This window comes from Gossypium arboreum, chromosome 1 (assembly GCF_025698485.1).
Source record: "Gossypium arboreum isolate Shixiya-1 chromosome 1, ASM2569848v2, whole genome shotgun sequence".
NCBI classification, from domain to species: domain Eukaryota; kingdom Viridiplantae; phylum Streptophyta; class Magnoliopsida; order Malvales; family Malvaceae; genus Gossypium; species Gossypium arboreum.
The window spans coordinates 37373887-37390124 of NC_069070.1; positions in this window are offsets into that span (position 1 = coordinate 37373887).

Below are 16238 nucleotides of genomic sequence, written 5' to 3' on the forward strand. Positions count from 1 at the left end.
TCTTATGTTCATACACAAATAACGGCTTCATTAAGGCCGATAACTCGTTCCATCATAGGAGCGGATATTCACACGCTCTTACTCCTAGCGCATAAAGCACACACCGCACTTACCTTGTCATTGGGAAATTTCACAAGTGCATTAGCTGAAATTTTCCAGCAAGCTTATAATTTTCAAATCACATACCTTCGAGTTTAACCGGATGTCGCTACTCGATCAATCGCCGGGACATAGCCCGGTTATGGTAACCCGCACCAAGGCCTACGGGACTTAACCCGGATATCACGATTTGCACAAATGCCTTGGTCTTTGCCGGATAGAATGACTCGCACGAATGCCTTGGTCTTAGCCGGATGTAGCCACTAGCACAATTGCCTTGGTCTTAACCGGTTATAATTTCCAGCATAATTGTCTTGAGCTTAGCCGGATATCATTCAATTTCTCATGCACACATACATCAATAATCATTGGACATACATATTTATTTTCGTTACTAAGGCTCAAACACAATTATAATCACTAACATAATCGCTTCGGGACTTAGCCGGGTATCATTGAATACTCATACACACATAAATCAATAATCAATACATCCATATTTCATTCCACATAATTCAAGTAAGGTCACTTCTTGAGGACTTACCTCGGATGTTGTCGAACGGCTTTTACGGCTATTCGATTACTTTTTCCTTCCCCTTGTCCAATTGTGGCCCTCTTAGCTCTTGAGCTAATTCAAACAAATTCAATTTATCAAAACCTCATTGTGCTAGCTTATGGCCGAATATGACAAGGAATTTAAATGGTCATATGGCCACCCTTTAGCTTGAATACACAATGGTCATGCACATTTTATACTAGATCAAGCAATTCAATACAATTTATTCGAGCATCAAGGAAAAGCTAAGGCCTTCAATAGGCTACCCAAGGCCGAATATACTTGTCCATGTTGAGGCCAATTATGCACTTAATACCACATAAAAACAGCATGCATTTTACTAGTTAATGCTTTGCATATTGTAGCTCAAAACTTACAATATAGCATCAAGCACTCATATGTGTGCTAGGCCGAATGTGCTTACAATTTCACAATTATTCTTCAACATCTTCTTCTTTAAACAAACTTATTCATCACTTCCTTCATAACCAAAACATCATGTGCAAACATATATATACATATATGAGCATGGCGAATTTCAAGGTGTCCATAGCCATCCAAAACACAAATTTTAACTAACATGCAAGAAGCATGAACCATGCTCATGAATGCATCATGGCGAATATGACAATCATGCTCCTTTTCAACTTCAATCATGATAAAACAAAAGAAAGCTCAAAATCTTACTCAAGAGTAGACAATCCATCATTGCATGCATCATCATCAAGCTTCACACTTAGCATGCAATGGCTTTATCACCATAACAACTTTGGCCAAATACCATTTCCATGGCTTAACAAAGATTTGAGCCATGGCTAACATGCACATCAAGTTAGCAACCAAAACATGCATGAAACTCCTAACACAACCTCATACATACCTTAATCTTGATGCAAACTTAGCCAAATCTCCTTCTAGATCTCTTCCAAACCAAGCATGAAGCAAAAATCCTCCTTCTTCCTTAGTTTTGGCTCAAAGAAAGGATGAACAAAATTTTTTCTTTCCTTCTCTACAACTCACGGCAATGGGGGATTACCACACTCACACACATTTTTTTTCATTTTTTTTATCACCCATACACCTTTGTTTATTATTTCACCCTAATGCACCAACAAAACATGTTTCATGACATGTTTAGCCCATCCTCCTTGTCATGGCCGCCACCACCTATAAAGGGGAATTTGACATGCAAGTCCATTATTTTGCATGCATGCTTTAATTAGTCATCACACATTTCCCTATCATACTTTCAAAGTTCATTACTAAGTCCTTTCTTGTGGAATTCACCCTTATAACACTAAATCAATCATCATAAAATGTCATACATGAGCACACACATATTATAGGCATCAAAATAAATTTTTAATTATTTTTATGCCTCGGTTTTGTGGTCCCGAGACCACCTTCCGACTAGGGTCAATTTTGGGCTGTCACAGTATCATTTCCTATTTGATCCCTTTGAATTCCATATTCGAAGTTGCGATCGGATCGATTCTTTTTAATGAATGATAGTGATTGGTTTGAGGGTTTTGTGGAGAAATTATAGGAGAGAATCAAGGGGATGTGAAGTTGTGGGAGTGTTGGAGCCGAATTGGGAGTGTAGGCACCCTTTGAATTTAGTTTTGGGGAGTTTTCGGGATTGATTTGGGTACTTTGCTCTTCAACTCATTTTTTCCACTTCTTTTACTCTTTATCTTCTCTTTGGAGACTATTTAGTGCAAGGGATATTGGCCGTGTTTTTTGGTTCATTTTGAGTTAGCTTTTTGGGGTCTCTTACTTTTCTTTTCATACTCCTTTTCTTTCCCCTTTGGTTGAATGCCTTCTGTCCCTTCCTCTCAATTCTCTTGAGATCATTATTTCCCTCTTTTTCTTACTATACTTTAGCTGATTCTCTCCCTTTCTTCATCTCAATACTTTTCCACTTTCACCTTGTTACCTAGGACGAATACCTCATCACTTCATTCCATTTTATTTTTTTTGGTTTTGGGCAAGTGCTTTTGACTTCTCTCTTCTCTCTCAAGTAGCTTTCTCTTGCGAATACTCTTCCCCTCATTTCTTTCTTCTGACTTTATTCTCTTTTCACTTTTTGGGGTTAGCCGAGAATTCCATGTAAAGTTCCAATTTCTCAAATCTCGAAAACTGGGTTAAAATTATAGTTGTGTGTAAGTGGCATGGTAGTATGCTTGCCTTAGTGGTTTAATGCTTTGGGAGTGTCTGAGAAGTCATAGGTTGAAGCCCTGGCTTGAGCGAAATTTTTCTCCTTATTGAATTAACCCCCTATTTCTAGCCAGTAGACTTTTAAATTAATGAGAGTGTTTTATGACATAAAAGGCTTGCTAGTCAAGTGGCAAGGGGCGTGAGGAGTTTTCTTAGGGTCGGAGGCTCGAAGCTTAGTGTAACGCCCTAATTTTCATGAATTCTGTGATTTTTAATGAATTTTAGAATTTCTGTGTTTTGACTGTATAATGTAGGTCTGAGTATGTTTGTGGGCCTTTAAAAGGCCCAAGAGTAAATTTAACCCGAGGCAATTTTAGAATTTTTTTTAATTTTAGAGAGAGAGAGGGTTTTGGCGTTTTGGGCTTTTAAAATAAAGGTGGTAAAATAGGCCACAAGAAGATCTGTGGTAAAGTGGCATGTGACGCCACATAGGTGCTTGGGGAGTGGCGTGGGAGGTGCCTGGGTTCGAGGCATGGCGCGTGCAACATTTTTTTTTTAGTAAACGGGTTGCATTAAAATAGGCTTTAAAAGAAGTTGTGAATGAAGTTTGACACAAAGAGCGCCTGTGGCACAGTGGCAGCAGCGTGCTAGGCATGCCGAGAGGATGTGGGTTTGATCCCAGGGGAAGGCAAAATTTTGATTTATTTTTTTTAAGTAGCCGTGACTGCAGCAGTTAAGCCTTAAAATTAATTGTGAGAAGATTATGTCACAAGAGGAGCTTTAGGGTAGTGGCATGCAGCGTATATGGGTGCATGGAGGTCTTGATTTCGAGCTACTGTACGCGCAATGGGCTACCTTTTTGCTGCACGCGTGGAGGGAGTAATTCAATTGGACCGAAACTCTTCCAAGCAGCAAATGAAGTCAGCCAAGTGGTGGGGAAATGGTGGCTGCTAATCGGGAATAGGAAGGTACTTGGGAGCATTTTTGGCAAGTAAATCTTTGGTAAGTGCTCGCAATCCCTTTTCTATCCATTATTTGGTGATTTAAAGAAAAGCCAAAAACCCCTAAATGCAAAGGGTGCCTGTCGACTAAACTAAAAGGGTTTAGTGGTGTTATTTGATTTGTTTTGCTCTAGCGTGGACTAAAGGCTATTGATCGAGGGCTTGGATAATTGGAATGACTAGATTTAGATCTAGTCCGTATTCTGGAAAAGGCAACTCGTGTGTGGAGCTCATCAGCGTTTCATCGTAAAATAGGTGTGTAAATGACACCCACTTATAGACTAGATGGGCAAAAGCCGAAAAGCCGAAGAGCCAGCATTTTGTGGACTTGCGAGCGTGTGAGCGCTCATGGGATTGTTGTTTGTTAATCTTGGTAATCTCAAGTGGTATGATTGTAGAGTGCACAATTTTGTGCACTTCGGTATATTTGGGCTTAATAGGCCGAAATCGGGTTAATGGGCCAACGGGCCAAATTCGGTAAAAAAGCTCGGTAAGTGTTCCTGTTAATACATTAATGGCTGTAACATGCATGAAAACCCTAAAATAGTAAATTTACTAAAATACCCCTAAGTATAAAAATTACCATTATACCCCTAGGTGCAAAGTGACCATTATACCCCTAGGGTTAATTTTGACTGAAATGCATGATATTTTGATTCTGTATGTTGTATGCCATGACATGTATATCTGTTGCATGGGATATGGGTTATATTGATGGAGGAAGCGTTTTGGTGGCTATGCCACAAATATCTATTTCTGGTGGCTACGCCACAAATATCTGTTCTGGTGGCTCTGCCACAATATCTATATCTGGTGACTCTGTCACAATATCTGTTCTGGTAGCCATGCTGCAAATTCTGTGGCGTATAGCGGATGGGTGGGTCGAGTTGTCTCCCCACATGGTGTAAGGTTGGTACGGGGGTGTATACGGATGGATATGGATTGGGTTTTCTGCATACATGATATATCTGCTTTGTATCTATTATGGGCCTACGGGCTTCATTCAAAATTCTGTATAGGGCTAAGGCCCGACTTAATCTGTTTTTGCAGTTTGATTTGATTTGGACTATGGTTGGGTTATTTTACACACTGAGTTTTCCAAACTCACCCCTTAATTTCATCCATGCAGGAAATCCCCAACCATAGTGGACTTGGAGCCGTGAGGGATTCGGAGTGGCCACATGTTTTGTAAATTCGCTTTTCTTCATATGTTTTGATCACCACTTACTTACTTTAATTGTTTTGGGTTTTTAAGTTATAACAAGGCCGCTTTAATTATTTTGTTTTTATTATGTTTTGTTAGCTTAGATATGATATTTTTTTAAATTGTTTGAAATTGAATAGCTCTAGGGCATGTTTTAAAAAGGTTACTTGATTTCAAAATATCGCGTTAACAAAGTAAAGCTTGTGTAACGAAAACGTTTTCAAAATTAATAACCTTTTCAAATGGTTTTAAACAAATTGGTTTTCCTTGAACAACCACTCAGTTAAAGTGTGGCAATGGTTGTGTGCATGTCTAGGATTGGACCCGTGGAGAGCTGGGTACTTAAGTAGTCTAATTGACTCACCTCCTCTTTTCTGGCAGCCTACTTGGTGCATAGCTTCCATTCACTTTAATCTATAACAAGGATATTCTTTAAACACTAAGAAAGACTTCAGATAAAACATGACTTTTCTAGTAACGCTACAATGTGACACACCAGATTCGGTCGTAACGTCTGGGTCGGGTTTGGGGTGTTACACTTAGCATTGTGTTAGAACATTTTATTTTGTAGCTGTGCCATGTGGGAGGTTGAGTACTAGTAGAACACTGAGCTAATGGGCGGTTGGAGTGTTAGAGGGGGAGAGGAGAGTATGGCCAAATTTCAAGAGGAGTTGGATAGGAGTTTGAGTTGGTCAAAGGAGAGATTTGTGGAGTGGGTCATAGGTAGTTGGGGGGAGTAGTGTTTCACCGAATTGGAACTTTGAGCTCAAGTGGAATTTAGTTTTGATAGGGGGCGGGTATTATTTTCGGCTAGAGGGTATTATATTGTTTTTTCTCTCTTTCTCTCTTACTTTAGGCTTTTGACTGTACTTTCGGGTTTGTTTCTTTTGGTTGTAGAGTTGCCGAAATTGGTTGTTGACCATTTGGTACTTTGGTGTGATTATTCTTTGGTTGCCAAACACTATCCCTTTCTTGAAGTCCTCCCTATTGCTCTTGTGATCGACTTTGGGGGAAAGTCTCATTAACTCTCTCTTTATTCATCCCTTTTCCCAAATCGATTCCCTGTCTTGGACGATTGCACCACTTCTCTCTTTAGACTCCCTTTTGCGATTGACATATCCTCTTTCTCTTCTTACCCTTTTGCTCACTTGCTGAATACCCCATTCTTCTTTTCTCCTCTTGTCATTCTTCCATTTTAATCTTCAACCGTTACTGCTCACACCTATCCTATTTTCAGTCTTCAGCTTTTACAAGTTTTCTTTGATATTGATACGTACTCATCTCTCTCGTGTTTTGAGTTCTGGGTAAGTGTTCTTGATTTCTCTTTTCTCTCACTTTTTATCTTTCGGTATTTTTTTCTTTGCACTTTATGGGGTTAGCCAAACATTCCATGGAGGGTGTAAGTTCAATTGATTGTTCTCTTGTTCTTTGTCAATAGCTTTCCTCTCTAACATTGTCTTTTCTCTACCAGTTACTACTAGGGGTGTGCTTGTGCCATCGCGTGCCTCAATGATAGGGTGTGCTGTGGTAGGCCAAATACTGCTATCTTTCTTTTATAGTTCTACATATTTGGTAGTTCATACCTTGGTTCAAGATTGATTACAGTTATGGTAGTAGTTAACCAAAATGAATTATAGTGCAAGTTTTGCTAAGGATCTTGAAAATCAACCCCTGTCAGTGGTTTAAGTGGGTTAGATCACTCGTTCAAATCAAGGCAAGTACCAATGTTAGTTAAGTTATGTATTAAAGAAGAGGGTGTTTTACCCTATTGTCAAGCGGCTAATGGAATGATCTTGAATGAGTGTAGGTTTGGCGCTCGTGGGATTTAGGCACTTGTTCGCAAACAAGTGTGTAATCACATTGCTTCACTCCTAAAACATCAAACTTGGAAAATTGTTACCATCGATGCCACACAGGTGTGCGCTCGTCTGTGTGGTCATCTAAATGCATAAGCGCGAGCCTGTGATTTTAGAGACCACCACGAGCTATTTTGTGGGCTTAGGTCGTTTGGGCCACATGGGCCGCGTTATGGGCTTTGGGCCCATTCTCACTGTTTGATTGTTAAGGTCGCATAGGTCGCCCAAGACGACTATGGACCTACTGTTGGATCAGTAAGTACACTTAAACCCCATACTGATAAAATGACTATGATATCCCTAGAGGAAAAAATTACTAATATTTCCCTATGCTATATTTGACTGCATTCGAGCATGACATTTTGCATTCACGTATATATTATGACATGACATGTTGCATGGGGATGGGTTGATATATATATTGGAGGAAGGGTACTATACTGACAGCTTTGCTGCAATTGCTGAATAGTGCCCCAACCTGTGCTATATTTGGAGTGTAGGGATGGGTGGGTCGATTTGTATCGCCAAATAGAGTGTAGGGCTGGACAGAGTGGAGTGTAGAGGATGGATGGGTAGGATTTTCATTGCACTTATGATACTATTATTGTAATGGGCTAAGGCCCACACTGATACTGTTATTGTAATAGGCTAAGGCCACATTGATACTAGACTGTCACTGAAATGGGCTTAAGCCCAAGTTGTTTTGCCTACTGATGGTCTGTATATTGAGAATGGATTACACACTGAGTTTCCATAAACTCACCTTTCTGCTTTACTATGCAGGTAACCCTTAGGCGAGAAGGTGCTGCGAGGGACTCGATGGAGGCCACACGACCGTTTTGAGACTATTTTAATCTTTTACTTAAGTTATTTTATTGGGTATTATAAATGTAATCAGGCCTCTTAAAGTTTTATTTTTAAATTTTGGGATTTTCAAATTGTTTCGATTATATCTGCTAGCTCTAGGACGTGAGTTTTCAAAAGGATATATGTTTTCAAAGCACTACGAAAACACAAACCTGTTGCATTAGCTTCCGCAAGAAAGAACGTTTTCAGAAACTAATAACAATTTGATATGCTTAACAGTTGTCTAAACAATTTGAGTTTATCAACAAACATGATACTTAGAAATTATTTCTAAAAGATCACCATAAGGGTCTTATTTTTATTTTATTGTGTGAACTTTTTGAACCGAACGATGATTTTCAAAATATACTTCCATGTGACATCGTAGATTCGGCCATAACGTCTGGGCTGGGTTTGGGGTTTTACATTCCATCTCAAGGTTGAGTGCATAGTTACTGTTTCTTTACTTTCTATCAAATAGCTTTCCCCTCTAACATTTTCTTTTCTCTGCCGGTTGCTATCAGGGGTGATTACACCATCCCGTGCCTCGATTTTAGGGTGTACTTTTGTAGGCCGATTATTGCTACCCTCCACTCTTAGCTCTACATTTCGGTAAGTTGTTCACTTAGTTCAAGTTATTTACGTTTAGGGTTTTGGTTAACAAGATTAGGTTGTAATGCAGATTTTTGCCAAGGATCTTGAAGTCAATATTGGTCAACAGTTTAAATGGGTTAAATTGCATTTGTTCAATCAAGACAGGTAATAACTACCATTTTGGGATGAAGTGTTAATAAGAGGGAGTTTAACCCTAATGACTAAAAGACTGATTGAATGGCTTGAATGAATGTAGGCTTTGGTGCTCATGAACTTTTAGCACTCTTCGTAAACAGGTGTGTAACCACACTGCTATAATTGTAAATCGGCAAAAGCCGTATGTAACACCCCAAACTCGGCCTAGATGTTATGACCGAATCTGGTGTGTCACATTAAAATGCTTTTTCGAAAAAAATTGTCTTATTAATAAATCTCACTTGAAAGAGAAAAGCCCTTTTGTTTAATTCTAAAGTCAACTTAATTGTTTGTCAACCATTTTAAACCAACCTTACTTTTAAAAACATGTTTGTTGCATAAGCATTTCTACAATGTTGCGAAAATGTGATGTTATGAAAATAGATATCATTTTGGAAAACCGCGCTCTACTTTTAATAGAAATAAATCATAATAGTTAAAAACCCCCAAATTAAAAGCTAGAAAATTAGAGAAAAGGCCTTATTACATCAAAAACCCAAAGAGAAAGTAATTTAAGTAATGTAAAAGAAAATACGAATATTTAAAGCTGTTCGTAGTGTAGCCATCTCCGAGTCCTCCCATACGTCAAACTCCCTACTGAGGATTACCTAAAAAATTTAAAAGAGGGGGTGAGTTTACGAAAACTCAGTGTGTACAACCCTCATCGATCATAAAGCATTTGTCACATCAAATTGGGCCTAAGCCCATTACAATAACGGTGGCACTTGGGCCTTAGTCCATAGTAGCCTCAGTTCGGCCTGAGCCCATGTCACAGTCAGAATCAGATTGTGCAATGCACAAATATCCAACAAACCCTGCACTCCGTATCTCATCCAACCTTACACTCCTGTGGGGATTTAATCGACCCACCCGTCCCTACACTCTTGATGTAGTACCGATTGCGGCACTAACCAATTTCGTAGCAGAGCTTTCAATCACATAATGGCTTTAAGCCGCTGGTGGATCCACAGTCCTCAAGCAACCAAGCAACCCTAAGAAATCATATACTTCCTCCAAATCATTGATCCCGTCCCCATGTAGCATAAAATCACATGAATGCAAACATATCATAAATGACATATAATAACAATCATATAACATGTAGGGGCATTTTAGTTATTTTTCCCTTTGGGGCATAACGGTCATTTTGTAAATCAAGATCTAAGTATAGCTGCTAACTCATCAATAGGTTCACAATCGTCTCGCACAACCCGTGCAACCTTTAGCAAATATACAGTGCGATTGGACCGAAAGCCCATTTAAGCAGGCCCATAGGCCTACACGATCCATTGGCCAACCAAGCCCGATTTCAATCCAAGCCATGTGAGTGACACGGCCAGTCCAACATTTTCCCACCTATTGGTGAATTTTACACATCTAAGGCCTATGGGCCCATTGGGCCCTTACAGCCCAACTCGGCCCAACGTGGCCCATTACGGCCACAGCCCATGAGTTCGCTCATGGTGGCCTCTACTATCGCATCATATTTTTCACATGTGCATTCGTGCGCTCGTGTAGTAACTATTGTCGTTCTTTCGGCTTTTTAGCTTTTTAATATTTGGGGATTTGCTGATTTAGAGTTAAGTGGTGTATGTACACACTTGGTTTACCAAACGTGCTACGAATCCCCTAGCAACGAACCTACAATATTCAAGACTAATAGTTAGCCACTCGATTCATATTGTTGTTCTCCTTTTCCTACAACATGAATCGAAACCACAGTAATACATACCATAAATGATAAAGCCTTGCCAACAGGGATTGTTAAAACATGTGGTTCAATCCACACTTGGCAATTCATAGGGTCATTAAGAACATTCGGCCTTCACTCATAACAAGGCAAAAACTCTTACTAGACCACAACTAGAAGTGAGATGTCGATTGCTTCACATCACTTGCCCCACTATCAACCCTCGAGCGAACTTAGGTACCAACCAACATCAGACTAAGAGAGATAGGGAAGATTCGACAACAGGGCAAAGAAGAACACCAACAATGAAAACCAAAATAAAGAGAATGAGTCACCATGACTTACACATGATCCTGGCAAAAAAGGTGAAGAACGCAGCCTTATGATAGGAGAATAGAAGGGAGACAGATTCGAAAATAGCTAATATATAGAGAGAGAGTAGGGAGTATTCAACTTTACACACCTTAAGATCAAAGAAAATAGTGTTGTGGTAAGGGAATCTTGCTCACAAGAAAATGGTTGAAAGAAGAGGGATTTCAGCTATGAGAGACTCATGGGAAAAATAGAAGAGAAAGGCCACGGTTTAGAAAAGGAAGAGGGTTAGCATTCAGCTCAAGCTAGAAGGAAAGAAGAGAGGTAAAAGGATTCGAAAATAAGGGAGAGGACTAAAAAATAAGAAATGAGGGAGAAATCGGCCGATAGATGGCCTAAATGGTAATGCACTTTCGGCTAAAACTAAACAGCAAACAACTTGGAGTCAAAGAGTCTTGAAAACGAAAGGCAAAGGTACCAAAACGAGTGAACAAAACAAAATTAAAACACCCACATTCTTCTAGCAAGATTTGGCTATACCAAAATAATACCCCAAATGCCGAAAATGAACCAAATCTCCCATTGTCGAATTCTTGTGCAACCCAAAGTCCCCATTCGTCTAGACTTCCTCCTAATTTGAATTCTCCTTGATTCCTTCCAACAATCAAGTCTATCCCTTAACTTCCTCCTCATATCCCTCTAAGACTCATTCAACCTTTATCCTGTAGAGTTTTGATCAATCTCTACCACCTACACGTCATTGAAGAAAAGATAAAACACCCAGTGATCTTTCCAAGCCTCGAACCCCAGTCCTCACTCCCTTATGAGGCATCACTTACCACCTAAACCACCATGCTTCTTTTTTCAAGTTTTACCATTCAAAATTTAAGAAGCATTCAATCTAGAGTCAGGGTTCCCTTAATACTTAAAACCAAAATTTTTACTATGCCAAGACTTGAACTCGGGACTTCATAGAGACCCCCCTAACATCCAAAATCACTAACCCAATAGGGCTAACATGCAATTGTGCCATTTTCTTACTCTTAAGAATTTTAGGCACTCCCAAACCCAATGCACAATTCTTCTAAGCCCAAAATTCGGGGTGTAACACAGAAAATATGACTATTGATGCTACACGAACATGTGCTCGCTCCTGTGGTAATCCGAGCGCAAAAAATGTGGGCGTTTGATCGTAGAGGCCACCATGAGCGATTTAATGGGCTTAGGTCATTTTGGCGATGTTGGGCTGAAATGGACGGTGTGGCCCACATGGGCTCGTGGGCCCCACACAGGTAATCCACATGGACATGTGGAGATTATTGGGCCATGTTATGTAGTTCACACGACCTAGGACATTTTTTGGGCTTCGTGTGCCACACGAGCATGTGGGCTCACATGGGCTGCATTATAGGCCTTGGGCCTATTTTCACTGTTTGACTGTTAAGATTGCATGGGTCGCCCGAGATGACTATGGACCTATTGTTGGGTCAGTAAGCATACCTAGACCTCAAATTGATGAAATGAATGTTATGCCCTTATGAAGTAAAATGACTGATATGCCTCTATGATATGTATGACTGTATTCGAGCATGCCAGTTGTATATTGCATACACATATGATATTATGCTGTGACACATGACATATTGCATGGGGATGAGTTTATTATGATTGGAGGAAGTGTACTGTACTGGTAGCTCTACTGTAATTACTGTTTAGTGCCGCAACCAGTGCTATAATTTAGAGTGTAGGGATGGGTGGGTTGATTTTATCCCCACATGGAGTGTAAGGCTAGACGGAGTGGAGTGTAGAGGCTGGTTGGGTAGGATTTCTGTTACTGAATTGGGCTAAGGTCCGCACTGATACTGTTACTGAATGGGCTAAGGCCCTAACTGAGACTATACTGATACTGAAACAGGCTTTGACCCAGATTGTATTTGCGTAATACCTATTGGACTATTTTTTTGGGGATTACACACTGAGTTTCATAAACTCACCCTTCTGCTTATCTGCGTAGGTAATCTGTAACACCCCAAACCTGAGACCATCGCCGGTGTCGGACCCGAGGGGTTAACAAGCCAAGTTCACATGTTTTGCCCACCAATTTGACATTTCCAGTCAGGCTGGAAAACTGCGTCACTGTCGCCTTAAAAATCATATCTCGAGTTTCAAAACTCGGAAACTGGTTTTGTAAATTTTCCCTGAATTTAGACTCATATAATCATCCATGGATTTATTTCTAGGATTTTTGGTCGGGCCAATTGGTACAGTTTATTAGTTAAAGTTACCCATGTTACAGGGATCGACTGCTCTGACCTTCGCGCGGTATAGCTTGAATATCTCTCTGTACAGGGCTTTAATGCTGGTGTCGTTTGTTTCTAATGAAACTAGACTCAAAATGGAATCTGTACATATAAGGTATGTCTCCTAATTATTTTTGGATAATTTATAGTGAATTTTTAAAGTTTCGACAGGGAACCCAGAAACCATTCTGGCCCTGTCTCACAATAGCTTTAATATCTCTTAACCTGTAACTCCTATGACCATTTCGTTTCTTCCATATGAAAATAGACTCATCAAGGTTCATTTACATAGCTTATTTACTATTTAATTCCATTCCTATGAATTTTGGTGATTTTTCACATTCATGCCACTGCAGCTGGCAGCATCTGTTTTTAAGGTAGGACTTACCTATTTGGTAGTCTCCATGAATCAACTAGTCTTGCCATACATAGGTTCATATATGATCATTTTAACCATGCAAATGGCTGATCATATGACCAACATTCCCATTTCCAAGCCATAGCCGCATCATGACACCACATATATACATACAACCCACAATTAGTCTAAGTTCATGCTTCCCTTTTCGAGCCATTTTCGCATGGCCGTACATACTTACATTACAACATATTTAATAAACAAGAGGTAGTCCTATACATGCCATCTCAAGTTCAATCAAAAATTTATACCAAAATGGAGGCTTGATAGTGTGAATGACTTCGACTTCAACGATCCCAAATCCAATTGCTTGACGAAATCTAAAAAAAGCGAGAGCCAAAGCAACGGGGTAAGCATTTTTATGCTTAGTAAGTCTCAAGGAATATAATCAACTCTAATTACAGCAATACATTCACATAGCCAAATGCATCATTTCATTAATACACATTCTTACTTCACACTTCATCATTATATGATTTCACAAAATATCAATCAATTCAATAACTGAAATTCATTAGTCGATTGAGCGAATGTTGCTCATACATGTCGACTTTCCAATGCACATATAACGTACCTTATCCTTTGGGCTTTTCGAGTGTACTAATTGAATTCATTACAGCAACCAACACTCACCTCCAGCCCAAGATTCTTGAATATAACCGGATATAATCACGTGCACAAATGCCTTGGTCTTAGCAGGATAGAATAACTCGCACGAATGCCTTGGTCTTAGCCGGATATAGCCACTAGCACAATTGCCTTGGTCTTAACCGGATATAATTTCAGCATAATTGTCTTCGGGCTTAGCCGGATATCATTCAATTTTTCATGCACACATACATCAATAATCATTGGACATACATATTTCATTTTAGTTACTAAGGCTCAAACACAATTATAATCATTAGCATATTCGCCTTCGGGACTTAGCCCGGGTAGAATTCAAATACTCATGCATACATAATCAATAATCAATCCACATCCATACTTTATTTCACACAATTCAAGTAGGGTCACTTCTTGAGGACTTACCTCGGATGTTGTCGAACGGCTTTTTCGGCTATTCGATCACTTTCTCCTTCCCTTGTCCAATTGTGGCCCTCTAAGCTCTTGAGCTAATTCAAACAAATTCAATTTATTAAAACCTCATTGTGCTAGCTTTTGGCGAATATGACAAGGAGTTTAAATGGTCATATGGCCACCCTTTAGCTTGAATACACAATGGTCATGCACATTTTATACTACATCAAGCAATTCAATACAATTTATTCGAGCATCAAGGAAATGCTAAGGCCTTCAATAGGCTATCCAAGGCCGAATATTCATGTACATGTTGAGGTCAATTTTGCACTTAATACCTCACAAAAACAGCATGCAATTTACTAATTAATGCTTTGCACATTGTGGCCCAAAACTTATAACATAGCATCAAGCACCTACATGTGTGCTAGGCCGAATTGTGCTTGCAATTTCACAAGCATTCTTCCACATCTTCTTCTTTAAACCAATATATTCATCACTTAGTTCATAACCAAAACATAATGTGAAATCATATATATGCATATATGAGCATGGCCGAATTTTCAAGGTGTCCATAGCCATCCAAAACACAAATTTTAACTAACATGCAAGAAGCATGAATCATGCTCAAGAATGCATCATGGCGAATATGACAATCATGCTCCTTTTCAACTTCAATCATGATAAAACAAAGAGAAAACTCAAAATCTTACTCATGAGTAGAAAATCCATCATTGCATGCATCATCATCAAGCTTCACACTTAGCATGCAATGGCTTTATCACCATAACAACTTTGGCCAAATACCATTTCCATGGCATAACAAAGATTTGAGCCATGGCTAACATGCACATCAAGTTAGCAACCAAGACATGCATGAAACTCCTAACACAACCTCATACATACCTTAATCTTGATGCAAACTTAGCCAAATCTCCTTCTAGATCTCTTCCAAACCAAGCATGAAGCAAAAATCCTCCCCTTTTCCTTAGTATTTTCGCCAAGAAGTGAAAATGGATGAGCAAATTTTTCTTTTCTTTCCTTAGGACATTCGGCCAAGAGCTATGGTGAAAGATGAACACTTTTTTTTTTTTTTTTCCATACTCTTATTTTATTATTTCTAACATGCACCACTAGCAAAACATGTTTAAGATATGTTTTCTTTTGCCCATATTCATCACCATGGCCGCCACTATAGTCAAATTTGGGGAATTTGACATGCAAGGACAACATTTCCTAGTGTGCATCAATAGGCCACTTCCACATTTGCCTATCTCAATTCTAAATTTTCTCACACAAGTCCTTTCTAGTGAAATTCACCTTTATAACACTAAATCAATCATCAAAAATGTCATACATGAATACTCACATATTATAGGCATCGAAATAAATTTTAAATTATTGTTATGCCTCGGTTTTGTGGTCCCGAAACCACATTCGGCTAGGGTCTATTTTGGGCTGTCACAACTCCCCCTCTTAAGAAATTTTCGTCCCCGAAAATCTTACCGATAAATAGGTTTGGATATCGTTCTTTCATAGAGTTCTCGGTCTCCCAAGTAGCTTCTTCTATCCCGTGCTTGAGCCATAACACTTTCACTAGCGGAACCCGCTTGTTTCGCAACTCTTTCACTTCTCGTGATAGGATACGAATCGGTTCTTCCTCATAACTCATATTAGCTTGAATTTCAATTTCTGATGGACTAATCACGTGCGATGGATCGGATCTATAGCGTCGAAGCATCGAAACGTGAAAGACATCGTGAACCTTTTTGAGTTCAGGGGGCAAAATCAAGCGATATGCCACTGGACCGACTCGCTCTGATATCTCATATGGTCCAATGAACCTCGGGCTCAACTTGCCCTTACGGCCGAACCTGAGTATCTTTTTCCAAGGCGATACCTTGAGAAACACTTTATCACCCACCTGATACTCGATATCCTTACGCCTCGATCCGCGCGTCGACTCGACGATCGGAGGCTATCTTGACTT